Raw genomic sequence first — 27,784 nt, 5'->3', positions numbered from 1 at the left:
GGTGGTCCAGTAGTTAAGAATCCACCTGCCAAAGCAGGGGACACGGGTTCGATCCCTGGTCCAGGAAGATCCCACACAGGCAGGGTAACTAAGCCCTCGTGCCATGACTACTGAAGCTCATGTGCCCTAGAGCCTGTGCTTGGCAACAAAAGAAGCCAGCACAATGAGGAGCCCACCCACCATAACTAGAGAGCAGCCTGGGCTTGCCACAACTAGAGAAAGTCTGTGCACAGAAATGAAGGCTCAGTGCCAAAAACAAATATATAGATTAATTAAAAGAAAAGAGTTTTCAGATCACAGGACATGGGGCATGGAATAACCCAAGAAGATTCTAGGCAGCAGACCAAGTACCAGAGTAACAAGAGCCAAGTAACAAAGTGGAACAAAGACCCAGAGGGTGTTCTCTAAGTGCCCAGGTGCAGCCTCCTGGAGCAAGTGCAGGATGAATACATCAGGAAGAAGCATCAACCCTGGGGGAAGGGGAGGCAGGAAAGACCTGGAGAGCATGTGACAGGTCAGGTCCCCTTGACTCTGGCGTCCCCCTTCCTCACTTGCTGCACTGATTTCAAAGCCAGGGGCCCTTCTCACCCTCTGCAGCTGAATCCAGGACTCCCTGGAGGACTTGGAGACCACCTTAGGAGAGTGCTTGTTCCTTCCCGAGGGAGGTGAGTTGTGGTGACATTTGTCTCATGCATTTTCTTTGTGGGGATAATAACAGTGACAACGATGCCTTCAGATCCCAGATAAGGGAAGCAACGGAGATACGATTTTTCACTGGTCCCTGCCTGGCAGCTCGGCACCAGCTTACTTACCAATGAAAGTAAGCCTTCATTCATAGAGAAAGGGCTTTGGACCATGGGCTGCAGAATTCTCACCAAAACTGTAGCCAGAATGAACTTTCCTTGTGACACCCTTGGGCACTGCATTCTCAGGACATCAGCAAACAGCAGTGTCCCCAGGGCTAAGAGAAAATTCTCTCCGGGCAAGAGGGATGAGACTTGCTCTCTGTCGCCCAAGGGGCAGAAGCAAAGCCAATAGTTACAGGAAATAGAATCAGGTTGAGGAACTCTTGATGGAATTAATGAATTAAGCAGGATGGAAGTTTTTGTTTTCTAAACAAAATGACTCCTCCAGCATGAAATATGTATCTAGTTTTCCTATGTATTTATTTCTTCTAATTCTCCAACCACCCCCAGGAGAAGGTCAGCTCATATCCCTGTCCCCATCTATAGAGGGTTAGACTAGGTCTAGAGAGGTCAAGTGGTTTTCTAGAATCATCTCCCCCATGTGGGGGTAGATCTAGGTTTGAAGCTGAGTCTTTTCTCTCTGGTCTGATGCTCCTTCCAATAGGTCCTAAGTCCTGGGGTTCAAATAAAAATCTCAAGGACTTTAGAAGGGACTCATTTGACCTACTGGAGAAGGCAATGGCACCCCACTCCAGTACTCTTGTCTGGAAAATCCCATGGACAGAGGAGCCTGGTAGGCTGAAGTCCATGGGGTCGCTAAGAGTCGGACATGACTGAGCAACTTCACTTTCATGCACTGGAGAGGGAAATGGCAACACACTCCAGTGTTTTTGCTTGGAGAATCCCAGGGACGCGGGAGCCTGGTAGGCTGCTGTCTATGGGGTCGCACAGAGTCAGACACGACTGAAGCGACTTGGCGGCAGTGGCGTCGGCATTTGACCTACTATTAATAGCACAGGGAACTCTACTCAGTACTTTATAATGAGCTATATGGGAAACAAATCTCAAAAAGAGTGTATATGTGTGTGTGTATATATACATACATATATATATATATATATATATAACTGATTCACTTTGCTCTACAACCAAAATTTACACATCGTAAATCAACTATAGTATAATAAAAATTTTAAAATAAAAATAAAAAACAGAAAAAATAAAAATAAGTTTGTGTACCCTCAAAAAAAAAAAAAAAAAAAAAAAGAGAGAGAGAGAGATTCATGCATTTTTGGCATCTTCCAACTATGGGTCCCTATAGGCTAGTGGGCTAGAGGTGCTTTCCTCCCAGGGTGCCTGGGGTCCCAGGCTGATGCAGTGCTGGGGAACTCTGAGACCTTGTTGAGCTTCTTAGGGCTCACTTGGAAACCAACACAGATCCTGTCTCCCCAAACTGGGGGTGGGGGAGGGGTGGATTTTTGTGTTCCCTTTACTGACTGGGCTAAGCCGCTTCAGTCATGTCTGACTCTGTGCAACCTTATGGACTCTAGGCCACCAGGCTTCTCTGTCCATGGAGATTCTCCAGGCAAGAATACTGGAGCTATTGCAGGAAGGGGGACCCCTTCCAGGGCCCTAAAGTGGGCTCTTGTCTAACACTCGGAAATAAATTGTCTGAGGAGACATATGTATTGACAAAGCAAGGGATTTTATTGGGAAGGGGCACCCAGGAAGATAGCAGTAGGGTAAAGGAACTCAGGAGGAGTGCTCTGCCACGAGGCTCACAGTCTCAGGTTTTATGGTGATCGGGTTAGTTTCCAGGTTGTCTTTGGCCAGTCGTTCTGAGTCAGAGTCCTTCCTGGTTCAGCCAAGATGGATGCCAATGAGAAGGATTCTGGGAGGCAGTCGGACACGTGGTGTCTCATTTTGACCTTTCCCGAACTCTCCCAGTTGGTGGTGGCTTATTAGTTTGTGTTCCTTACCAGGAACTCTGGTCGTAAAATAACTCAAGCAAATGGTTACTATGGTGCCTGGCAGGGTAACAATCAGTGTGCTTCCCCTAACAGAGTGGGTTGCCATGCCCTCCTCCAGGGGATCTTCCTGACCCAGGGATTGAACCTGCATCTCTTATGTCTCCTGCCTAGGTAGGCGGATTCTTTACCACTAGACCCACTGGGGAAGCCCCCGCCCCTACCCCTTTACTGACTAGATGGGTATATAAAAGGACTCAGAGGCCCCCATGATATTATTAACATTCTTTCTTCCTCTACATCTCTCTCCCCTCTCTCCCACCGGGTTCAGCCTAATCTCATTTCCTCCTGTCTATTGTACACCTGGATCTTGGCTTTTTAACCCAAATGTCAAGGATATGATGTCATTATCCTCTAGTTTCACCCTGGCGATTCCATGCCAGCAGCAAGTCTCCTGTTTAGCTGCCTGAATGGTGAGGGTCTGGGGTAGAAGGACATTGGGGGTAGGGGCATCTATAATACTTCACAAACATCGTGTTTTGTGCTAAATCACCTCATCACAGACATCATCCTGCCACAAAGGTGTGTCTCCTCTACTTTTCTCCATCTCCCTGGACATGATTGTAACTCAGTCACCAGCGCCCCTTCACCTACAACCTCACAAATGCAACAGAATGCTAAAACTTTCCCTTTTGGTTCCCTCCAACCCATCCTCCTCGGCGCTGTCAAATCGATCTCTTCACAGTGCAAAACTGGATTATGTCAATCCTCTGCTTAAGAGGCATTGACAGCTCCCATTGCACTTGGGATGAACCGCAGAATCCCTGCCTGCTCCTGCTCTGCCCGCCCCTCTCATCTCGTTGCAAACGGCTCTCCCCTTCTCTCTGAGCCACGGTCACTCCACGGTCACTGCAGCCTCTGTCCAGCTTCCCGAGTGCAGCAAGGGCATCCCTTCCAAGCGTATGTTCTTCTGCTTGGAATTCTTCTCGTGCCACTGGTTTCTTCCTTGGCTATTTATCCTTCAAGCATCACCTGCAGTGCCCCCCCCCCCCATCAGGAAGCATTCCTGTACACCATCCCCCCAATCTCAACTAGATTTCCCCTGGAATTCCCTCCCATTGTATGATGCTTTTATTTCACTGACTTTTTCATGGCTTGGAATTATGGATTCATTTGTGTGTTTAGTTATGACCTATCGCTTCTAGAAGACACACTCCACAAAGCAGGGGCTGCTGTCTGTTCAGCCCTGCATTCCTGGGGAATCTCACCCCTTATCCTGGGGCACGTGAAGAAGACAGGAGGGGAGGGGCAAAAGGGAGAAAAGATAGGTGTGAGAGAAGAAAGGGCTTCTCGGATGGCGCAGTCATAAGGAATCCACCTGCCTATGAAGTTGCTTCAGGAGATGCAAGTCCGATACCTGGATTGGGAAGATCTCCTGGAGTAGGAAATGGCAACCCATTCCAATATTCTTGCCTGGGAAATCCCATAGACAGAGGAATCTCGCGGGCAACAGTCCAGAGAGTCACACAGAGTTGGACGCGACTGGGCACGTACACGCACAGGCATGAAAGAAGAGAAGTGAAGCAGGAGGGAGGAGGGAGGAAGGAAAGGGAGGCTGAGGGATGGAAGAGGAGCTGGAGGAGGAAAGGAGGGGCGCTAATGACCGGGGCTCTTCTAGCTGACAGCCGTCTTCCTCCTCTGCCTGGTGGGGAACTTGGGAGTAAGCTCCACTGTACTATGGCGCCCTCACCTGACAGGTGGAGTTAGTGCACCTGCTGTCTCCCTTATCTGGGACTCTGGAAGGAGTATATGGTGCAACCGCACTTTGGATGCACATATTAGATGCTTGCACTCTCTCTCCAATTCGCCTTTTATCCTGGTTCCTTCCCCTTAATGAGCTTCTCTGGTGGCTCAGATGGTAAAGAATTTGCCTGCAATGTGGAAGACCCAGATTCGATCGCTGGTCGGGAAGATCTGTTTTGCGTATAATGTGCGTGCATGCTAAGTTGCTTCAGCCATGTCTGACTCTTTGCGAACGAATGGACTGTAGCCCACCAGGCTCCTCTGTGCATGAATTCTCCAGGCAAGAATACTAGAATGTGCTGCCACGCCCTCCTCCAGAGGATCTTCCCGACCCAGGGATTGAACCTGCATCTCTTACCTCGCCTGCATTGGCAGGTAGTTTCTTAGCACTAGAAAGCCTTGGATATGGTAACGGCATAAAAACCCAGCAAACAGGGAGCAGCTGGAGGGAATGCCACTGCAAGTGGCACCTGGACAATCTGCACAGAACCTGCAGGCCCCTGGGAATCGGTCTTGACATCAGAACGATTTCTGAGTAGTGGTGCCACAGCTGAGAGCAGGAACCCTATAGAAACTTGGGATCCCCAGACTTCAGCTAATCAGGGAGGTGAGAGAAAACTGCCCTGTCCTCTGTGTCCCTCTTCCAACACTGGTGGCCTCAGCTGTCCCAAATAGCCCTTCTAGCCCCTACCTGGGCCCCTGCCTCATCCCCCTTCTCCTGCCCAAATCAAAACGCCAGCCCTGCTCTGTGCTAGAGGGTGGATGTGTGTGTGTGTTCTCAGTCATGTCTGACTCGTTGTGACCTTGTGGACTGTAGCCCACCAGGCTCCCCTGTCCATGGAAATCTTCCAGGCAAGAATACTGGAGCGGACTGCCATTTCCTACTCCATGGGATCTCGAGTCTCCTGCACTGGCAGGCAGATTCTTTACCATGAGTGCCACCTGGGAAGCCCTGGAGGGTGGATGTTAAGTCACAGAAAGTACTGGCTTGAGTTTCATAAACCTGGTCTCTGGTCTTGGCTCTGTGGCCTCAGGTACATTGGCTTCCCTCTCTGGGCTCTAGATGGCTCATCCACAAGATGACCCACAGCCCAAGGACCTGCTTCATGATTCTCCCGAAATCAGCATTCCATGGGGCCCCACTGAGTCTTTTCTGCTTAACAAAAGCTTTGAAATCTCAGTGGCTTATGAGAACAGTTCTCCTGCTCACTGGTTTGTATGTTGATTGAGGTTCAGCTAATCTGAGCTGGCTGAGTGGGTCAGATTAGACTCAAGTTTGTCCTAACTGTCCTTATCATTTCTCTGCCTTTTGGCTAAGATCAAGTGTAATACCAAGGCTTCCCAGGTGGCGCTAGTGGTAAAGAATCCACCTGCAATGCAGGAGGTACTGGTTCCATCCCCGGGTTGGGAAGATCCCCTGGAGGAGAAAATGGCAATCCACTCCAGTATTCTTGCCTGGAGAATCCCATGGACAGAGGAGCCTGGCAGGCTACAGTCCATGCAGAAACAAAGAGTCGGACACGACTAAAGTGACTTAGCACATATATACATCCTTATTCTGGGGCCCATACTGAGGAAGAAGAAGCTGTTTGGAGCATGATCTTCTCATGGTAGATCACAAGCGTGCAATAAGCCAAGTTCCATCATGCAAGTACATGTAAAGCCTCTACTCACATTGTTCACCAACACTCCATGTGCTGGAATGTGCACAGAAGTGACACAGGTCATTTTCACACTGAAGTGGGTAAAGCATGCCTACCTCATTGCTTACTTAAATGGCACCAGGTTAATCTTGAGGGCACAGGAGGACAGATCCACAGATTGGGTACAGCCTCAATCCCTGAGTTACCATACAGAAGAGAGAAACCCAGCCCACATCAAGATTGTGTCATAAGCAAGAAATAGACTTATATATTGTCAAGCCACTAAGACCTGGGACATATTTGCTATTATAGCCTTGCACAGCCTAACCTGACAGATACACCACTAATGCACTGGCTCCTAACTCCACCGTCTTTCCTTCTGTTCCTAATTTGGGCCCATTCACTGATTCACAGGCAGACACCAGAGGCAGGACCCAGCAGGAGCTGGTGCAGAAAGATCTTGTGCTTGTCCCCAGCAAGTGTTGAATCTGGACAGGAAAAGGAATTATGAAAGAGCCTTGGAGGAGCACTCTCTGTTATTTAATTTTTATTTTTGGCCATGCACATGGCATGGAGGACCTTAGTTCCCCAACCAGGGATTGAACCCACACCCCCAGCACTGGAAGCAAGGCGTCTTAACCATCGGACCACCAAGGAAGTCCTTATTTCAAAATACAGAAGGACAGTTACTAGGCTGTATGTATATGCATGTGTGTGTTTCATTTTAGTATAGAGAGGTGGGAAACCAACCAACTAAATGGACTACAATTTCCCAGATAACCCCAGCTTTCATTTTTAAAATAACAGTAATATGTGGTTGAGCATTCCAACAAAATAGATACAAAATGAAAATGCGATTCTCTCTTGACCAGTCTGCTGAAAGGTGGCTCCTTTAAACGGTATGTGAGCAGTTTCTCGTATTTTCTTTCGGGGAAAAGTGTGTTTATTCGCAAATGCACGTCTACATGTATAGGCTTCCCTAAGATGCTGTTTTGGATTTTGCGTTTCATCACTCACTGAGACAGCATCGATTTCTTCCCCAAACACCACGCACATCTCACGCAGACTATTTAACGCCTTCAAAGGATTCCATCCTGTGGTGGAATCATTTATTTAATATGGTCCCGATGGAAGGGCATACTGTTTTCAGCATTACTTGTTTGCTTAAGTTTTCCATTACAACTAGTGCTGTCGTGACTGTAGTGAACAGGCCTGTACATGATTTATTGGGCAGCTTCTTAGCAATGGGATTAGCAGGATGAAAGGAATGTAAGCTTTGGATTTTGGTAAATATAGCCAAATTGTCTTCCGCCAATTGTGTCACTGCATTCCCACCAGCAGTACAGAAGAATGCTCCATGACCGTCCTCACCAGCACTGAGTTTTCATTTTTGTCAATTTTGCAGTTGGCGTATTATTTCTTCTCGGGTGAATTCATTATCCACTGGAAAACAGTTTCTTGAACAAACCATTTTACAGTGGGCTGTGAAATAAGAGACACAGAACACTCGTGGTGTGCTGGGGCCCTCGCCACCTTGGTACCCGTCAAGCTCCCCAGTGATGCTCTCAGCATCCCTGAACGACTGCCCCAACACCCTTGACTGTTTCCCTGCCCTGTGAGCTGGGCTGGATCACATCAAAATAACCTCAAGGTCACTTTTCCCTCCTTCCTTAGACCAAGCCAGCCCTGCACAGCCAGATCCATGAGCTCCTTGTCAACAGAGCAGTTCAAATAAAGGCAAGCGATCGCTTGTTGGAGATGGTACAGAAATGAGTTTCTGTCCTGGGCGAGGGGATAGATTACATCACATCTTGGATTTATTTCTTTTTTAAAAAAATGTATCCACCATACTTTTCTTCTGTCTTAAAAAAATAATAAGGCCCTTGAAGTGAATTTGAAAAAGGCAAAAAGGCACAAAACAGACAGTATAAATTGCCTTCAGTCCTAGAATCCAGTGTTCATATGTCGGTGTACAGATTTCTAGTCCTTTTATACACACGCCTACATCCATACCCACACATTTACTGAAACCATGAGATATTATTCCAGAGGCAATATAGCATGGCAGTTAATAGGAGGGATTTTTGAACCAGACAGTCTGGGTTTGTATCAACTTTACCACTTATTGTCTGTGAGACTATGGGCGGCTGTGCTTAGTCGCTCAGTCATGTCCGATTCTTTGCAACCTTGTGGACTGTAATCTGCCAGGCTCTTCTGTCCATGGGATTCTCCAGGCAAGAATACCGGAGTGGATTGCCATGCCCTCCTCCAGGGGATCTTCCCAACCCAGGGATCGAACTCAGGTCTCCCTCATTGCAGGCAGATTCATTAGCATCTGAGCCACCAGGGAAGCCCATTTTTATTCTAAGCACCTCAATTTCATCATCTGTAAAATGCGTCTGTAAATCTGTAAAATAGCATCTACCTCATTTGGTCGTTGGGTATATTACATGCATTAATGACAAGTTAAGCTATCAAATACTAAGGGTTATGTGTGTTATCACCTTTTATTATTGGGTTGGTCAGAAAGTTCATTTGGGTTTTTCCATAACATCTTATGGAGAAACCTGAACAAACTTTTTGGCCAATCCAGTATTCTTAATGATTGCTCTCCTCTGTGTGAATGTACCATTATTCATTTATCTAAATCCTCTTCTGTTGAATGTTCGGGATTGGTTTTTTTTTTTTTTTTTGCAGCTTTTTTGTCAGAAGTAATATTGTAATAAGCAATCTTGTACATGAAACTTTTTGACCATTTGTAGCCATGGGAATCATACATCTAGTAATATAGGTAATTTCAAAGCTTTTGATGAGCATAGATAAATTTTTCCATATAGATTGTGACGATGTGCATTGGTGTCAGCAGTATATGAGAATGCTTATTTCCTGGCTCTTACACTGAAGCTGGATGTCACTATTTTAAAAATCTACTAAGCTTCTCCTCCACTCTCACCCTGAATGGAAGATTCAATTGACCTTTTAAAGAGGAAAAAAAATTTCAGAAGAAAAACAGCGAATTGTAGACATCAAGGTGAAGCTAAAACCAGGACACTAAATGATAAACCTTTGAAGATGGAAGCTTCTGAGGTTAACTCAAGGGAATCTCACTGCTTACTAGCTAAAGTCTTGGTTCTAAAAGTCCAAAGAACGTGAACATTCAAGTGAGTTTCCAAAAGCTGTGGTTAAGAAAGAGACAGGGTGGGTGAGAAAGGGTATATAGTGATCAGTACACACTTATCCCCACTTCTGAAAATCATCAGAAAGATCTAGGTGAGCCTTCATAGATTTCCAGGGACTAAGAAGGATGCCTTTAAAGTAACAAGGAGACTAGCAGCAGATAGTTTATCCTGGTAAATGAATAGTCCTGGACTGTTGCTGCTCCCTGGGGGCATCCTGGCCAAGTCACGCAGCCCATCCCGCATCCAGGATTCCAGGGGCTGAAGGGGGCAGAGGGTCACAGACCAGGCTCTCAGGGATCCCTTTTGGCTCTGACATTTCACCAGCATGCACTACCTGAGTTTACAAAAGAGATCAGCAGGGTACACTGCAACACATTTTAAACCATGGCCCTTGACCAGTACATGTAATTGGAGGCACTCTTCAAAGTGACAAAATGCATTAGCAGGTCCTGGCCCTGTGGAGTCTGTGTTACCACCAGCTGTCAGCAGTGACTACCGCTGGACTTGCTCCAGGAAAAGGAGTCTATCCTGCTAGGCTTTCGGGTCACCCCAGTTTCTCATCTCAGCCCCATCTTGTCTGGGTTCATGAGATCTGGTCTTTGTCCCCACCTTCTAAACAAGAAAAGGATTGGAGGTATGAGTTGCTGTACAGGAAGTCTGATGCAGAGTCCAGGAGTGAAGGCGGGTTCGGAGAGTCGAGGATTAGTAGAATCTCCCAGTTTAGGACCCACCCACATCCACAAAGCCACCACAAAATGGGGCACAGCTTAGTGTTTATGAGCTTAGACTTTGGAGCCAGGCTCCCTAGGTGCCCACACTGACTGCCCTTACTAGTGTGACTTGAAAGAGTCACTTGACTTCTGAGTCACTGTATCTAGTTTCCACATCTGTAAAATGAGGATAACAACGACTATTACTTCTTAGAGAAACCATGGAGACTCAATGAGTTTATATTTGTCAAATGCCCACACTAGGGCTTCCCTGATGGCTCAGTGGTAAAGAACCCACCTGCCGATTCAGGAGATGCGGGTTTGATCCCTGGATTGGGAAGATTCCCTTAAGAAGGAAATGGCAACCCACTCCAGTATTCTTGCCTGGGAAATCCCATGGACAGAGGAGCCTGGTGGGCTACAGTCCATGGGGTTGCAAAGAGTCGGACATGACTTAGTGACTAAAGAACAACAAATGCCTACATGCCTACCTGGCGTGTAATAAGCTTTATATGAGTGTTTGCTGAATAAGTAAGTCAGTCACTTTGAGGGAGTTGGTGAGGTCCAGCGGGAGGACTAAGGGCCATCCTTAGACATGGACAGCAAGTCCGCTCTAGTTCTGCCACCTCTTTAATTACATGCCCTCAGGCAAGGTGAACAATCCCTCTGAACCACAGGTTCCTCACCTGCAAATCAGATTTTGCACCACTGACTTCCCAGTGGGTCTTGTAGATCTAAGGACTGGCCACAATGATAAGCAATCGCTGGGATGAAAGGTCTAGTTAAATTTATTTAGCAGTGTGTTCAGAGATCATGTGTTTGGTCACATTAGTGTTGCTCTTTTACTGATGAGCAAACTGAGGCCGAGAGAACCTAAGTGTTTTGTCCCAGGTCACACAGATAGACAGTCACAGTCAGAGCGAAGGTGGGAACACTGGCTGCCCAGCTCTGTCCAGTCTTTAGGATAAGGACATGAGCTAGGTGGACTGGGAAGCATGGGGGAGGGTGTGTGAGCAGGTGGGGACGGCCACCAAGCCCTGCTGAGTCACAGGTCAGAAGCGTCACCTGCCATGAGGTGCAGCCCACCTCTGTTCTCCCTGCCATGTCCCCAGCTTGCACAAGACCCCAGGGCAAAGCCTAAACTTGTCGTTGTTGGTTAATCACTAAATCATGTCCAACTCTGTGACCCCATGGACTGTAGCCCACCAGGGTCCTCTGTCCATGGGATTCTCCAGGCAAGAATATTGGAGTGGGTTGCCGTTTCCTTCTCCAGGGGATCTTCCCAACCCAGGGATCAAACCTGCATCTCCTGCATTGGCAGGCAGATCCTTTACTGCTACGAGGGAATAAGGATATTAGGGAAAAATTAAGAAAGCCTGAATAAAGTATGGATTTCAGTTAATAATAATACCAGTATTGGTGCATTAATTATAACAAATGTTGTTGTTATTGGGATATAATGGCTTTACAATATTGTCTTAGATTCTGCTATACAACAAAGTGAATCAGCTATATGTATACATACATTCCCTTCCCCTTAGACCTCCCTCCAGCCCTCCCATCCAACCCATACAGGTCACCATGGAGCACCGAGTTGAGCAGCACTATTAACAATAGCCAGGACGCAGAAGCAATCTAAATGTCCATCGGCAGATGAATGGATAAAGAAGATGCGATACATATACAGCAGAATGCTGCTCAGCCATAAAAGGAGCACAGTTGGGTCATTGGTGGAGTTGTGGATGGACCTAGAATTTGTCATACACAGTGAAGCTAGTCAGAAAGAGAAAAACAAATATGTATTAATGAATATATGTGGAATCTAGAAAAATAGTACAGATGAACCTATTTGCAGGGCGCAAATAGAGATGCAGACATAGAGAACAAATGAGTAGACATTGGAAGGGGTTAAGGGTGTGGGGTGAACTGGGAGATTGAGATTGACATGTATACACTACCATGTATAAAACCTGAACTTTTTAATCAACATCCTAGATGCAAATTAGGACTTTGCATCCTGGATTTCCTTTTGAAAAGGTCAAAGCTACATTAGTGAGTAGATGCCTCTAGAATATCTTCATTTTATCTTAGTTCTTCTTCTCAGGGGCATCAGGGTGGAAGGATGTTGGAGGCAGCAGCTTCAAGTTGAAGGGCAGTGTTGAAACTGCCAGGGACAGAGAGACAGAGGAGCAGGAGCCCAGGGAAGTATTTAGGGTGGGAAGGGAAGGGAAAGAAAAGATCCTGTTTGCTCAGTGTTTTCTGTGTGCCAAGACAAAGCCAGGTGCTTTCACAAGGTCACCTGTTCTTAATTCCTCCTCAGTGGATCATATCATTCAGTTCAAAGGTAAGGAGAGCCAGGCTCAGAGAGGTTGAGAAGTCTGCCCATGGTCACACAGAGACCAAAACTTTAGCTATTCTTCTAAGGCAAGATCAAGAGGAGTTTTCTTTATTCTTTGCTCAGGGCTAACTGGATGAAGGTGGCTAAATATATCACAAAGTGATACGTTCTAAAGTTAGCTTGGTCAGGAACTTCAAGGCCAGTGAGTACTGAGGAGGAATGGGGGGTTGGGGGGCGCAGGGAGTGTGAGGGCAGAAATGCAAGACAAGGACTTCAGTAAATGGTCCAGCTGCTGACAGGCACTGGGAAGTGTCATGGGGACAGAAACTTATCATGTATAGAATAGCATCCTAGCTGTCTGCAGCCAATCTGAGGCTGCTATTCAGAGCTCAAGCTTGCGTAGTCCGTTTACTTCCCAGGGTCTCAGTCCCCTCATCTGCAAGATATGGAGCATACTGGCACCGTCGTACACTGCCAGGTTGTCGTGAATGATAATAAAAAGAGAAAGGAATGCGCCTGGGACCATCGTATTTCACTGTACAATAATAATAGGGAAGTGGAGTAAAGTGAAGTCGCTCAGTCGTGTCCGACTCTTTGCAACCGCATGGACTGTAGCCTATCAGGCTCTTCCATCCACGGGATTTTTCAGGCAAGAGAGTGCTGGAGTGGATTGCCATTTCCTTCTCCAGGGGATCTTCCCAATCCAGGAATCGAACCTGGGTCTCCCTCATTGCAGGCAGATGCTTTACCATCTGAGCCACTAGGGAAAGCAACAGCAAAAACAATAAGGTTTCAGCATTCATTGTTAAAACTCATATCTAGTCATAGCTGTAAGATTTCACAGTGGAGAAAAGCCATGGAGAGTGAGTTCCACCACTCTACAAGGAGTGTCTCAGTGGTTCATCCAACTCCCTGGACTCATTCTTGTAACACTTCATATTTACTGAGCACATAATATGTGCCAGGTAGACACTGTGCTAAGGGCTCCCAAACACCCTATAACGTACGTATTGTTATACCATCACTCTTTTTACAATTACTGAAGGCAAGGTCACCCAGTCAGCGTGCAGTAGAGCTGAAATGAAAACTCTAGCCACCCCAGCCAAGAGCTACCTGCACCTCCATCCTGCCTCTTACCTGGAACTGACTCGTGTCTCTTCTCACCCCTCTGTCCCATCTCCCTTGCTGATCTACCTTAGTATGGAATGCATCCTTCTCTGCTCTTTCATCCTTATCGATTTCCCATCTTTCTCACTAGGTCTCGATGAAGGGAAGACCATTGATCCACAGCAGAGTGTGTAGGAAGAGAAAAGATGCAGAAATCCATAGTTAGGGTTAACAGTGCTGTTAACTGATTTTTATTCTCTGCATTTCAGCCATGATTCTGGCTCATAACTGCACATGCTGGATATTATTATCTGTTAATAGTCTCATCCCTGTTTTTCTAAGTGAGCCTGGAACCTCAGGGGCTGGAAGCCCTGGAAATTATGTTTTCCAGACTCTCTTGACAGCTGGGATCAGTGAGATTCAGCCAAGGAGAGATCCCTTTGTGTGTGATTTCTGAGGTGGAAGACAGGAAGATGCTAACCTTCAGTAGCAGCTGTGCGGACACAAACATGGTCTCCTGTGGCCTCCAGCTCACAGTAGGTGTTTTTGCCAGGGGCTTTGAGGCATTTGCTTCCTGAAGGCACTGAGATTCATAGTAGCCTTCTTGAAATTTTTGCATTTCCACATTTTCTGAAATAAAGCAATGCCTCTGTGATGTCTTTCTCTCGGCAAGCAAGGGATGAGTAAATCTCTAGTTCCCTATATTAAATACATTCCTATTAAAGACATCTGATGTGGCTTCTGTTTATTGACTTAATATTTGCAAACACAGCAGATATTCTTTGCAGAGTAATAAGTAGAAAGCACCCTGCACTTAGAATTTAAATTCCTCTGTTTAAACCCCAGCTCTGCTGCTGACAATGCATGTGTCCCTGGGAAAACCAGTTAGATTTCTCATCCACAAAACAAGACAGACAATATTTGTTCTTCATCCTTCACAAGATGAGCATGAGTGTTAAAGGGCTAATGAATGCAAAAGTATATTCTAAACTGTACAGATTTCTACACAAGAAGGGTCTTGCTATTTTTGTCTCCTTTACAGAGCTTCTTTTTGAGACGTTGTATTTTCCTCTTGCCCCTAGGACAGACTAGCAACCTCCAGGTCAGCCCCACAGCTGATTGTGCAGAAATCAGAGTTAGGTACTCACTCCTAGGAATTTAGGCCACTGATCTACCCACGTTCTGGATTTCACCATAATGGACTGTGATGGTGGTTATTCAGTAATTTTAGTTTTCAACCAACTCTGCAACCTTCTTCATGGAGCCAAGTATATGTCCCACAGCACGTTCTAGGATGGTCGGTTGTATAGAGTTTATCTAGTGGGTTATTGTTTGATGCGTACAGAGTTTCAGCTAGAGAAAATGAAAAAGTTCTGGATACTGACATTGCTGAGTGTTATACAACAGTAGAATGTACTTAATGTCACTGAACAGTGTGTTTGCAAATGGTTAAAATGACAAATTTTATATCATGTATATGTTGCCACAACAATAAGGAAGTCCTACTAAAATCTGAAAAGCTTTGCTATTATTATGCTATGACATGTTACAAATAAGTTAGAATTTTATAGACCTGAAGAATTCCATAACCCTATTACTTTCCCTATCAATGCCTGAAATATCAATACACGTATTAAATTTTTTAAAAAAGGAGAGATTAGTTAAGATCAACTAAACTGATAATCTGCAATAACCAAAGAAAATATGCAGACAGGGCAGGTTTCCTATGCACATGAATGAAAGTGCAGATTAGCTGAACTTGTCTGTAACTTGGTCTGTTTTTTAAATCCACTTTCAATCATAAATTCAATAATAATTGGAAGTTGGACTTAATAATTTCAATAATAATTTTTATTTGTACTCAATAATAATTTCACTACTAATTCAATTTCAGTTTATGAGGAGCTACTCTTTTTTATGCTCCTAAAAAGTGATGTACCAGAAAAGGTATATTCTCAATAATAAATTACTTCTTCAATAAAACACAGTATTTTAAGAGGAAAAACTTTGGAAATGTAACCTGTGATGCAGTGGCTGGTATGACTGCAATAAAAAAAGAATTCCAGGACAAAGCTGGGGAGAGAATACCCAGATGGAATTCATCCATTGATTTATTCATAGGTGAATGATTGCAATAAGAAATGAAAGCAAGCAGTAAACACAAAGCCAAAGATGCCATCAATGTGGTCACATGATGAAAACAAGAACTTAAAAATACAACCAATCATTAGGACACTCGGAACAAGAAGGGAAGTGACCATGACATCTCTTGTAGCTCAGCGTTTTCTCTGATTATGTCACAGTGAGTACTTAAGTACAAATCTTGAAGCAAAGCTGTCTGTTACATATTTTAAAAAAAAAGAACAAGCATTCCAAATTTGATGACCTTTCTCTAATGACAAGTGGCTGTCAGGAGTCTACTGCCTAGCAGATATTTTCTGGAAAAAAAAAAAAAAAAATCATGCACATTTAATCTGTCCCTTCAAGGCAGAGGTGACATTTTAACAACACATAAGAGAGTAATTGCATATCAAAAGAAAGTCATGCTATGGAAAGAGCATTTGGAAGAATGCATGTTTGGAAGTATTTGCCATTATTATGCACTTTTATTGCCAAAATGATGTCTTTTCCTTACAAAAATATTCATATTTGTACACTCAAAAACATGGAAAGAGAATGTTCTTCTGCTTAAAACTTCACCCAAAGGAAAGTTTCTGTGAAATTTGGAAACTTTGTTAAGACTATGAAAGTGCAATACCTTTCATTTCATTTGTGAGAAAAACAAGACAACCTGTGAGATTATTGGAAATGTTTAAGTAGACTTGGATCTGAGCAGAGGAAAAAGAGAAAATCACCTCCTGTTTTCTATTCTAAGCCTCTATTAATGCAATAGAAGAGTTCATCAGCTCTTCGGGCTTCCATGGCACACAGCTGTGACATAGTGCCTTCAGGTCTCTGCTGCATTTTATCAATTTTTTTTAAAACTTGGGCAACTTGAGATGAACTCCTCTGAGTAATGTCAAAATCTCCTGACAAGAAGGTCCATTTGTCTGCCTTAACCATAAGGGTTTTGCTATTATTTTGTGCAGTAATTTTGAAGCTGGTAAAGTCTCGAGTGAAATCTAGTGACAGCCTGTGAGAACTGAAATTATCCTTATTTTAGAGCTTTCCCATAAAATTAGTAACTTCACTATTTTTCTGTAGAGAGATTGATTTTTATACATCTCTGGAAATAATTCAGAAAAACACTCTAAAGCTATAGTTGAATCTTCAGCCTACTTGTTTCTTATAGGGTAGATAAGAAGATTTTTAATGAGCAACATCTATTTGAGTGGAGTCAGACTATAAAGCTCAGCTCAATTGCTCCTTCAATTAATTCTCACTTTTTATCCAGCCAGTGAATCAAATACGAGCCCATTCCAGGGGCTCCAAGATCCTGCACATCTAATACCTCCAGCATGTCCAGCCTCTTTGAATCTACCCTCCCCATCCATCACTCATGAACCACACGGCCATCTTTCTTTACTTGGAGCACATACCCTTATCCTGCTAACAGTTTTTATCCTGGCTGTTCCCTCTCCCAGGAATGCTCTTCACCCCAGATCTCCCCAGACTAGCCTCTTCTCATTCAGGTCTGAGTTAAAATGCCACGTGTCTCAATGTTCTTCCTCAGCCCCTCTCCCTAATTCAGCATCACCCCAGCCATTCCCATTACATTGTTTTGTTTTATAGACTTTTGGTTTCAGCTTGTTTATGTGTTTGTCTACCGGTTGTAGTAGTAATATAAGCTATAATGTAAGTAATATAACATTGTAACTGCTATGAGAGCACAGGCTTTGTTCTTTCTGGTTTATCATCACACCCTCAGCACCCACAATAGTGCCTGGCACAAAGTAAATGATTGGTAAGTATCTGTTAGATGAATAAACAAGTGGGATGCTACAGATGTCTAAGGTGGATTCCTCTTCTCAAAATAGACAGACTTCCCTGGTGGTCCAGTGGTTGAGAATCTGCTTCCCAATGCTGGGGACATGGTCTGGGAAGATCCATACGTTGCAGAGAAGCTAAGCCCGTGTACCACAACAACTGACCCTGCGCCCTAGGGCCCAGGAGCCACAACTACTGAGCCTGTGTGCCACCGGTACTGAGGGCTGTGCACCCTGCAGCCTGTGCTCCACAAAGAGAGAAGCCTCTGCAGTGAGAAGACCATGCACCACGATGAAGAGCTGCCACTTCTCACCACAAAGAGAGAAAAGCCCCATGCACGGCAATGAAGACCTAGCACAGCCAAAGATTAAAAAAAAAAAAAGATGAGGGGACGCCCAGCGTAGCAGGTGTGGGAGGCTCCTTGTGGAAGAACTGGGTGACCAGTGTTTACTGAATGTCTAGTACATGCTTGCCCCTTCGAATAAGCATGTCATCCTCTTCCCGAACCTTCTGGGTAAGTGGGGTAGCTTTCCTTATCCAGATGAGGAAGTGGAAGCTTGCAAATTCACACAGTTAACATCTGGAGCCAGACAGCTGATACCTGGCAAAGCCATGCATTGGGGTCACCATGTTGGGCTCAAGACTGGAGTTCTTCCCACTGCAGTCCTCAGAAAAGCATAGAGACACAGCTCCCGGAAGACTCTCGTCAATCTGCTAGGGTTCAAATTTCTAATAATCTTCTACTAATTAGATCATTATGGAAAAGTTTTCCTCTAAATCGTTTGGATTTATCTTCTAAATCTTTGACTAAAAAATCCGCTAATTAGCTGTATGACTAAACAAGGACTGTAACCCGCTAAACCTGGATGATAATAATGCTTCACTTGGAGTTACTGAGAGCATTACGCGAGATGATGATACAGCTTCAGCACCTAAAACAGAGCTTGAATTATCGTGTGTGTCCATAATAATGCTGTCTGGTATTATAATCACTCTTGTCATTGCCATAAATCTTACTGTTTCTGAAGCATTTCTCTCCCTTCCTTCTTTCAGTAAAGACTCTTCTAGTTCCTATTTTGTGCCTGAGGCTGTGCGAGGTATCCAAGATAAAGGAATAAATGAAGGCAATTTTCACTGAAAGTAGAAAAAGCACTGTGAGAGTGTGGAGGAGGGTGTGTCTCCCCTTGCTGAAGGGATTCCTGATAAGTTTTGCAGAACAGTTCACAGCTGAGTTAAGCCTTGAAGGATTCAGTGAGACTCTTCTAAATGGAGAAGTGGGGGCAAAGGAGAGCAGCACAAAATTTCTGTCAGAACTGGGCTTTAGAATTGAGTCAAAATTTTCCATGAAGAAAACAAACCAATTACAGTTAAGGAAGAGAAGCAAAGAAGCAAACACATACATGCACATGGAGTGGGGGCGGGGGGAGGGGGGTTGGAGAGAGAGAGAGGGAGAAAGAAGCAGTTTGGAGGCTGGGTGCAAATGTGGCTAAATTCAACTTTTCTCTCATATACCACATCCAGTTTTATAATGGCAGTATCTTTTTTTTTTTCCCAGGAGAAAGAATTGGTTTTGCTGTCAAACAATCTAATGTCAGAATGACCATTAAGCTGTGTGATGTGGGACAAGTTTCTTTACCTCTCTGATGTCTAAGTCCCTTGTTAACCTGTACTCCCCCCACCAAAATAAAAACAAAGAAAATAATAGGAGAGAGGTAACAATTCTTACCTCATAGAGTTGTTTGGAGAATTAAACAACATACATAAAAATACTGAATACAGGATCTGGCAACTAGCCGGATCATTCATTAAAGTTCATTAAAGTTTGCTTCCTCCCTTCCAAAATCGGGTTCCGCATGCATTGACCACACTGTCAACCCAAACTGAAAACCGCCAAGTGACACCATTGTTTTCACATTCACAAGCCCATAGAGAACACCACCACTTAACTCAGTTATCAGCTTAAATGGGAGGCAGGGTTTTCCTTCCCCCAAAGTGAAATCCAGAAGAAGCTGGGACCCCTGGCACTCGAAGTTCATTGCTAACATGTTTCATTTGGGTATGTATTTAGTGCTGACCAAGTAGCAGACACCCTGGTGGGTACTTGATTCTTTTGTTCTTGTCCACTGAGTCCTCACATCAATGGGGAGATAGGAACTCTCCCCATTTTGCAGGTAAGGGCAATTGAAGCTTTGAGAAGTTAAGTCACCTATTCAGGACTACGCTTCCGGCCAATGATGACCCAGGGCTAGCTCCCAGAGTGCTCTGGCTCCAACTCCATGTGCTCATCCAGGATGTCTCTTATAGTATTTAAGGTGGGAGAGTACCATATCCAACCAAGAGAAGGAGCAGCTATGAACCACAGTGCAATCAGACTGGAGCTGTCCATGGTCCTTAAAATTTCCCTTGATTGGACAACAGAATTATTTTTGTGCATTTCTCTCAGTCTGTCTCTCAGTGCCTCTTTCTCATTCTCTCTGTATCTAGGCATATGAATACCATTCCTTACCTATCTTTCTCCCTCTCTTTCTCCACTCCAAGTAGAGAAACTGAGGATCACAGTCTTAGGATTTCTTGGCTTTACAGAGCATTGGGGCTGGGATCTGAGGTTCTCTCGCCCTCTACCTTCCCATCCATAGCCCTCCTCTGCCTTCTCCCTCTGGCATCAGACACAGACCTTCTGCTTTCCTGTCTGCCAGTCTGACTCATTCTTCAGGCCCAGAATCACTTAGAAATAATTATTTTAAAAACAAATAAACTCTTCTCTCTGTGATCTTTACTCACTTCACATCCGCAGCCAGCAGTGGCTATTTTTACTCACCCTAGCTCCTGGCAGGTCTCTTTGGAAAGTCACCGTGACATTTCATGCGGCCTGGCCTGGCATTCATCTAAAATATTTTTTCAAAAACATCCTGCTCTAGAGAAATGTCAGCGTTTATGGTGCATCCACAGGGATGTAACAGCAGAGGGAAAGATCCACTTAAGAAAGTCCCAGTTTGACAAGGAGTGGGTGTGGAGGCAGATACACCCAGAAGTAGCCAAGAAAACTGGAGCTTGCTGGGAAAGAATGGTGGTGAACACCCATGTCTGCAGAGAGGTCACATGGAGGGTGTGGTGAGAGTGTGGAGTCTAGAGAGATGATGGATGCATAAGCTGAGCACAAGTAGGTGGGTGTTCAAGACAAAGCATGGAGGGTTATCTGTATCAGTGAGGACCAGCTGGTCTTGTATATGAACAAGTCATTTTTTCACCTTACTGCAATATGAGGCATCCTCTTAGATCAGGCATGGATAGGAACTCTGGGGCAAGCATACACAGTAGTACCTTTTGCAGTTGGTACTGAAGCAGAAGCATGGGAAGAGGAGTCTCACGTTCTAGTCTCGGTTTGGCTACTAAGTTATTGTTTGATCTTTAGCAGCTCACATCACCTCCCTTGTCTTCTGATTTTGCATCTGGAGAATGAAGTGGGGCACTAGATGGTCCCTCCAAGATCTTAAATTCTTTGAGTTAAAGATTAAACCATGAAGATAATTGCTCACCATCATGCCAATCATTTGGGATTTAAGTAGTCCAAAGGAGGTCATTTCTTCCATCAATTAATCATCTATTTACCCATACACACACTTATCCATCCTTCCATCCATTCATTCATTATCCATCTGTTCATCTGACCATCCAATCATCTATCCATCCACTCATCATTCATCTATTTACCTTCATTAAGACGTGACTTAGCAGCAGCAGCAGCAGCAAGAACTTCCTTGGCCCAGACTGTAAAGAAACAGCCTGCAGTACAGAAGACCCGGGTTTGATCCCTGGGTTGGGAAGATCTCCTGGAGAAGGGAGTGGCAACCCACTCCAGTATTCTTTCCTGGAGAATTCCATGGACAGAGGAGGCTTGTGGGCTATACCCCATGAGGGCCACAAAGAGTCGGACATGACTGAGCAACTAACACTAACCAGTTAAGAACTTCCTTTATGCCAAGAACTAATCAATATACTATGACATTGATTCAACCTGAGACTTATCTTCAAAGAATTCATTATGAAGCAATCCCTTCCTGGGCATATACCTAGGGAAAACCATAATTCAAAAAGATACATGCACCCCAATGTTCACTGAAGTACTTTTTACAGTTTAGTTAGGATGTCCACTGACACAAGAATAGATAAAGAGGATGTGGTACATATATACAATAGAGTATTACTCAATCATAATATTCCATCGTATGTATGTCTTGCCTTTGCTGTAGAGCAATCCAGCTCCATATTGCAAAGACACTCAGTCAGCCAATGCACAGGCCCACATGGCAAGGAAGCGAGGCCTCCCCCTACAAACCAGTGAAGAACTAAGGTCTTCCAACAACCACATCAGTGGGTTTAGACATGTATCTTCCCCCATTCGAGCCTTCAGTTGACCACAAGTGCCGCCAACAACTTGATTATAACCTCAGGAGAGACGCTGAGCCAAAGCCAGCCATCTAAGCTGCTCTCTGGTTCCTGGCCAACGGAAACTACAGGCTAACAGATGTTTGTTGCTCTAAGCCTCTAGATTGGAGGATAATTTGTAACACAACAATAGGAAATGAATATGGAAGGGAAATGAACATGTGGACCTATAGAATTATTATGCAAGCTTTTTCAATATCCCTAAACATCGAAGATTGGAGAAGGCAATGGCACCCCACTCCAGTACTCTTGCCTGGAAAATCCCATGGACGGAGGAGCCTGGTGAGCTGAAGTCCATGGTGTCGCTAAGAGTCAGACACGACTGAGTGACTTCACTTTCACTTTTCACTTTCATGCATTGGAGAAGGAAATGGCAACCCACTCCAGTGTTCTTGCCTGGAGAATCCCTGGGACAGGGGAGCTTGGTGGGCTTCTGTCTCTGGGGTCGAACAGAGTCGGACACGACTGAGGTGACTTAGCAGCAGCAGCAAACATCAAAGATAAACCAGGTTGAGTGCCCACCACTTTCAGGAAATTACACAATTGAAGTAAAAAGTGCTATTGAAGTAAAATTAATAAAATTGACAAATTGGCCAGTTGGAGAGAAAGAGGGGCATCTATACTTCTCATCTTGGGAATGTTTCATGATTAGGTGACTTTGAACCTGATCCTGAAAGATAGGTGAGATTGGGGAGTGCGAGTGGAAAGGTATATCAATTGCCAAGATTATCATGAGCCAAAGTCAATCACTGACTAACACTGGATCCATTAAGAATGTACTTATAAGAGGAAAAGGCCTTGAGTACCACACAGGGACATGTGCCCGTTGTCTTTTGAGCCATACTCTTCAAGTTTTACTTATTTCTTTACTATGTTTATTACTTTTGATCTGAGTATTCCATATACCACAATCTTTTTATTTTTAATTTAAATTGACTAGCTTCATAACATTTTAATTTTGCCCCAAGCAATAATACCTATGAAACCATGGGTTTGATGGGCTGTTCATATTTGTTTCAACAAACATAAAAATGAACAACCCCTGTTAAAAGAATGTGCTGTACAGTATACCATCTGAAAGCCTCTAGCAGCCCCGCCATGGCACACCACACTTTGGAAAACATCTTGGATAGTAATGCCAGGGAGAGGGGGATGCCTGATTGGAGCTGTGCTTGGGTGGAGTCAGAAAGTCCTTTGATGCTGCCATCTCTGGTGTCTGTCACTATGGGGGCTTCCCTCTCCCTTACCACTCATGACATCCTATCAGTTACTGAGCTCATTGATCCTGTCTCCCAAATAGCTCTCTGTTCCCCGCCTCCCCTTACCTCCACAGCTCTCCTGGCTTAGGTTCTCATTACTGTGTCACATGTACTGTTACAATAGCTTCCTGGCTTCCAGGACTCAAGACTTCACCCTCCTCCACCCTATGAATGCAACTCCAACCATGTGACTCTTCTGCTCAAATTCTCCCCCATCACCTTCAGAATAAAAACCAAACTCCTTAATTCTATGCCCTGGGTACTTCATGCCTAGGACTCTCCATACTTGTCCAGCTTCATTTCTGGCCCTCACTCACCCAACAACAGCACATACATAGATGTGCTTCAGGCTCTAGAAATGGGGAAGGTTTTGTACTTCCTTGAACAAGACTGTTCTCACATGCACATCTCTATGTCTCTGGACTGGCCATGCTCTCTTCTCCTGGAGCTAGGGTTTCATGTGGTACAAATCTCCATCACTTATCACAGTGTGTTATTTATTTATTTTTGGCTGTGCTGGGTCTTTATTGCTGTATGCCAGCTTTCCCTAGTTGCAGCAAGCAGGGGGCTACTCTTAATTGCAGCGCATGGGCTTCTCATTGCAGTGGTTTCTCTTATTATGGCACATGGGCTTATTTGCTCCTCAGCAGGTGGGATCTTCCTAAAGCAGGGATCAATCTCATGACCCCTGAATTGGTAGGTGTCCAGTGGTTAAGTATCCTTACGCTGGACCACCAGGGAAGTCTCTCACAGTGTGTTATAAATGACTCTTGATCTTCTACCTATTAATACAATACTAGACTTACTCCTTAGAAGGAAAGTTATGACCAACCTAGACAGTGTATTAAAAAGCAGAGACATTACTTTGCCAACAAAGGTCCGTCTAGTCAAGGCTATGGTTTTTCCTGTAGTCATGTATGGATGTGAGAGTTGGACTATAAAGAAAGCTGAGCACCAAAGAATTGATGGGTTTGAACTGTGGTGTTGGAGAAGACTTTTGAGAGTCCCTTGGACTGCAAGGAAATCCAACCAGTCCATCCTAAAGGAAATCAGCCCTGAATATTCATTGGAAGGACTGATGTTGAAGCTGAAACTCCAATATTTTGGCCACCTGATGTGAAGAGCTGACTTATTTGAAAAGACCCTGATGCTGGGAAGGACTGAAGGCAGGAGAAGGGGACGACAGAGGATGAGGAGGTTGGATGGCATCACCGACTCAATGGACATGAGTTTGAGTAAACTTGGGGAGTTGGTAATGGACAGGGAGGCCTGGCGTGCTGTAGTCCATGGGGTCACAAAGAGTCAGACACGACTGAGTGACTGAACTGAATTGAGACTGTGAAGACAAAGTTGAGTGGGATTTATCTAATCTTTTGTCTTTAACACCCAGCACACAAAAATCACTAAATAATGTTTCTCAAGTGAATACATGCCTTACAGGAGACACAGGGCAGGTCTGTAGTTTGGCTAAAGGAGAAACTAAGTTCTAGCTCTCTTTTGCCACTTCACCTTCCACTGATGAAAGATTCCTTCCAAACAGAAGAATGAATGGGTCTGGGGTGGTGGTGTGGGTGGCGGGTGGGAGTGGTAAGTGTAATGAACCCCGGGTAGATTCCCTCAAAACCCTAGAAGATGAGCCTCTGGTCAAAGCTTTCTAATTCCCATGCGTTCAATATTTTTGACAGACACAAGCCAATTAGCTGTTTGCTGCAGGCGTCTGGCTTGCTCAACATGGTTTGCCTTTTTGATTTGAAAACCTAATATTTTTTGTGGATTTGATTTGGTTCCACCAGGGAGCTGAGATAAGCCGCTCAGTCTGAGCTGCTGAGCTGGCTCTAATGGTCCTTGTCTGCTTCATATCCAGTATCCAGTGAGTTCTCAGGCTTCCTCTCCAGCTGGGATGGGGGATGAGGCCTCCTGTTCTGTGATCACAGCTGCGCAGGAGCCTGGGACACCCCTGACTGGGGCTCAGAGAATCAGTCTCCCTCATTGATTGACTAAGGTGGTCCTGGGTGGTGTACCTGGGAATATGCCAGCTCCTTCTGTGCATTTCAACCCTCATTCAGTCCCCGTGGCCCTCACATGCCCTCTGATTGGCTGCTGGAGTGGGATCCCTATCCTTCTGGCTTTTTTGAGGGTAGGGAAGTCATTCCATTCATGTTTGCATCCCTGGTGCAAGCTTATCATGATAATAACCATTTCTGACAATGTTTAAGCCTTTGTCCAGGGTTGGTACACTGTTTAGAACTGTCAACATCCCTGATTATACTTTAATCCCCGTAACAGCCCTCTGTGGTTGATACAAGTATTATCTCCATTTAATAAAAGGGGAAACTTGAGTTTAAAAAGATTAAGGAATATATCAATGCCGACATTCCCTTCTAGCAAGAGACCAGGCTGAGCTTGAACTCAAGCTGGCCTGATTCCACATCTCCTGTTCCCGACACGGCCTTCCCCTGCCTGGCACAGCATCTGGGGAGTCTCAGTGATGTGTGGGTGAAGAAGGTATGGATGCAGGCTTTCCTCCCATCCAAGGCCCCCTTGGCTGCTGGGTGAGGGGTACTGTGGACCAGCTGACCTCCCAGAAGTCACAGCTGCCTTCACGCCATTTCTTCTAAACAGCCTGCCCACTGGACTGGGCCCATGTTGCTTGAATCTCTCTGAACGCCCTTGGTCTGCTAATCCAGGTAGACCCAGTATCTGGCCCTCCTGGGCCACCTGGCTGCATCCTAGAAACTGGCTTCTGCAGCCAGACAGCGATCCCCAATCTTTCATCCTGTCTTTCTCCCTGCTCTCTGCCAGCTTTTCTTCCACTTTTCAGCTTTAGTTAACATCAGGGATCTCCCTGGATCCACTATTAGAGAAGAATGATTCAGCGCTCAGGACTCTCTGAAGGGGAAAGACTCCAACAAGCAATTTCTAATCAATTCCCAGATCAATGTACCACACTCCTAATTCAAGGAATCTGCTGGCAACTAGAAGACTACTCTGCTTCTTTAAAATATCTGTAAAAAGTCTCTATGTTAGGAAGCTGCTGCTGACCAAGTGACAAGTTTGGGCATGTGGTAATACAAGCATTGTCTTGAGTTAGGGAATGAAGAAGGTGATTTTCCCTGGACTTAGTGACTCACAGGTGGTTACCTGGGGAAAATAGATGATATTTCCCTAGGAAGAGAGAGGAAGGCAAATGATGCCAAAGGGAAGATACCATAGCCAGAACCCTCTAGTGCTACCTTCTTGAATTTTTTGTTTTGTTTTAATTTATTTAATTGGGGTGTAGCTGCTTTATAATGTTGTGTTAGTTTCTGCTGTACAACAATGAGGATCAGTTGCAAGTATACACATATCCCCTCCCTCTTGAGCCCCACTCCCAAACCCACCTGCTACCTCTCTAGGTCATCACAGAGCACCGAGCTGAGGTCCCTGAACTATGCAGCAGCTTGCCTTCTTGAGTTTAACAATCTGGTATTGGTCTACTATTTGATAAACAATGGGCATGCCACTCAGAAGCCCCTAGTAAACTGCCAGGGTAGCAGAGCAGAGTCAGGCCCACCAGCAAGCCCTGGCCTTTGGTAGTGCCCCAGGGCGAGGATCCATGACCCCACAGCCAGGCTGAAGAGCTCATAATCATCCCACTGTCAAAAATCCCTGAAGGGATGTCATGTGTCTGAATTGCAGGATCAGGGGCCTAGTGAAAGGAGGAAGGGACTTGTTCAAGATGGGGGTCCCTCCTAATATTTATTCATTAAAGCTCAAACTCAGGCTAGATGTGATTAGGGAGTGGATGCTCCATTGGGACTTTTATGGGGCCAGTTCTCCCTAGATCCACCAGCCCCCAACACTTCCTGGCCCCTCTATTCTTCCTACAGGTAGCTGAAGGATCTTTATTACAATTTGCATCTGATCCGTGTTCCTCTCTGCTCTCAGTCTCTCAAGGGCTCTCCAGGATCTTGGATCCTTTGGGATCTCATTCCTGACGATATTTAATTGCCAGCCTCTTTACTCATCAGCTCGTCCCTTGCGCACCCCCACTGAAGTCAGCCACATGCTGAGTTGCTAGAAAAGTCAGTTTGTGCTACCCACCCCTCTGGGTACTTGCTCACACTACCCCCTTGGCGTGGAGTGCCCCTGTGCTCTGTCTATGCAGTGACCTCCTATCAGCTTTCAGCAACCAGTCTATGTGTATCTGACTCCATGAAGCCTTTCCTGACCCTATCCCTGGCCCCCTACCCTGCCCTCCCTGGAGAAAGAGCCCCACTTGTACACACCCCATGGAAATGTCCAACCCACTCCCATTAACACACTGTTGTCTCCATCAGAACCCTGCTGCTTAGCATTCCACAATGTGCTGCAGCAGAGTGGTCCAAGGGCTTGGGCTCTGGAGTCCATATGTAGCTGTGACCTTCTCTGCCGTGTCACCTTAGCAACCTACTTAACCTTCTGGGTCTGTTCCCTCATCTGTAAAATTCAAATCATAATAGCACCTCCTTCAATGGGTGATTGAAAGAATCAAAGGTGAAAATTCATGGCCTGGCCCATGGTCAACAGCCAGCAAAAATTAGCCTTTGATTTTTTGTATTGTTATCATCATTATCATAACTTGCCTCATGATCTTTTAGGCTCAAAGCCGATCAGACACCTAGTAGGTACTATAGTTAATAAATATAAAAATGAGGGCAGAGGTGGAAGGTCCAATGTCAAGGCAAGGGTGAGACCAGT

This window comes from Bos indicus, chromosome 19 (genome assembly GCF_029378745.1).
Source record: "Bos indicus isolate NIAB-ARS_2022 breed Sahiwal x Tharparkar chromosome 19, NIAB-ARS_B.indTharparkar_mat_pri_1.0, whole genome shotgun sequence".
Classification (NCBI taxonomy): Eukaryota; Metazoa; Chordata; class Mammalia; order Artiodactyla; family Bovidae; genus Bos; species Bos indicus.
The sequence above is the reverse complement of the archived record's forward strand: the minus strand, read 5'-3'. Positions refer to the sequence as shown.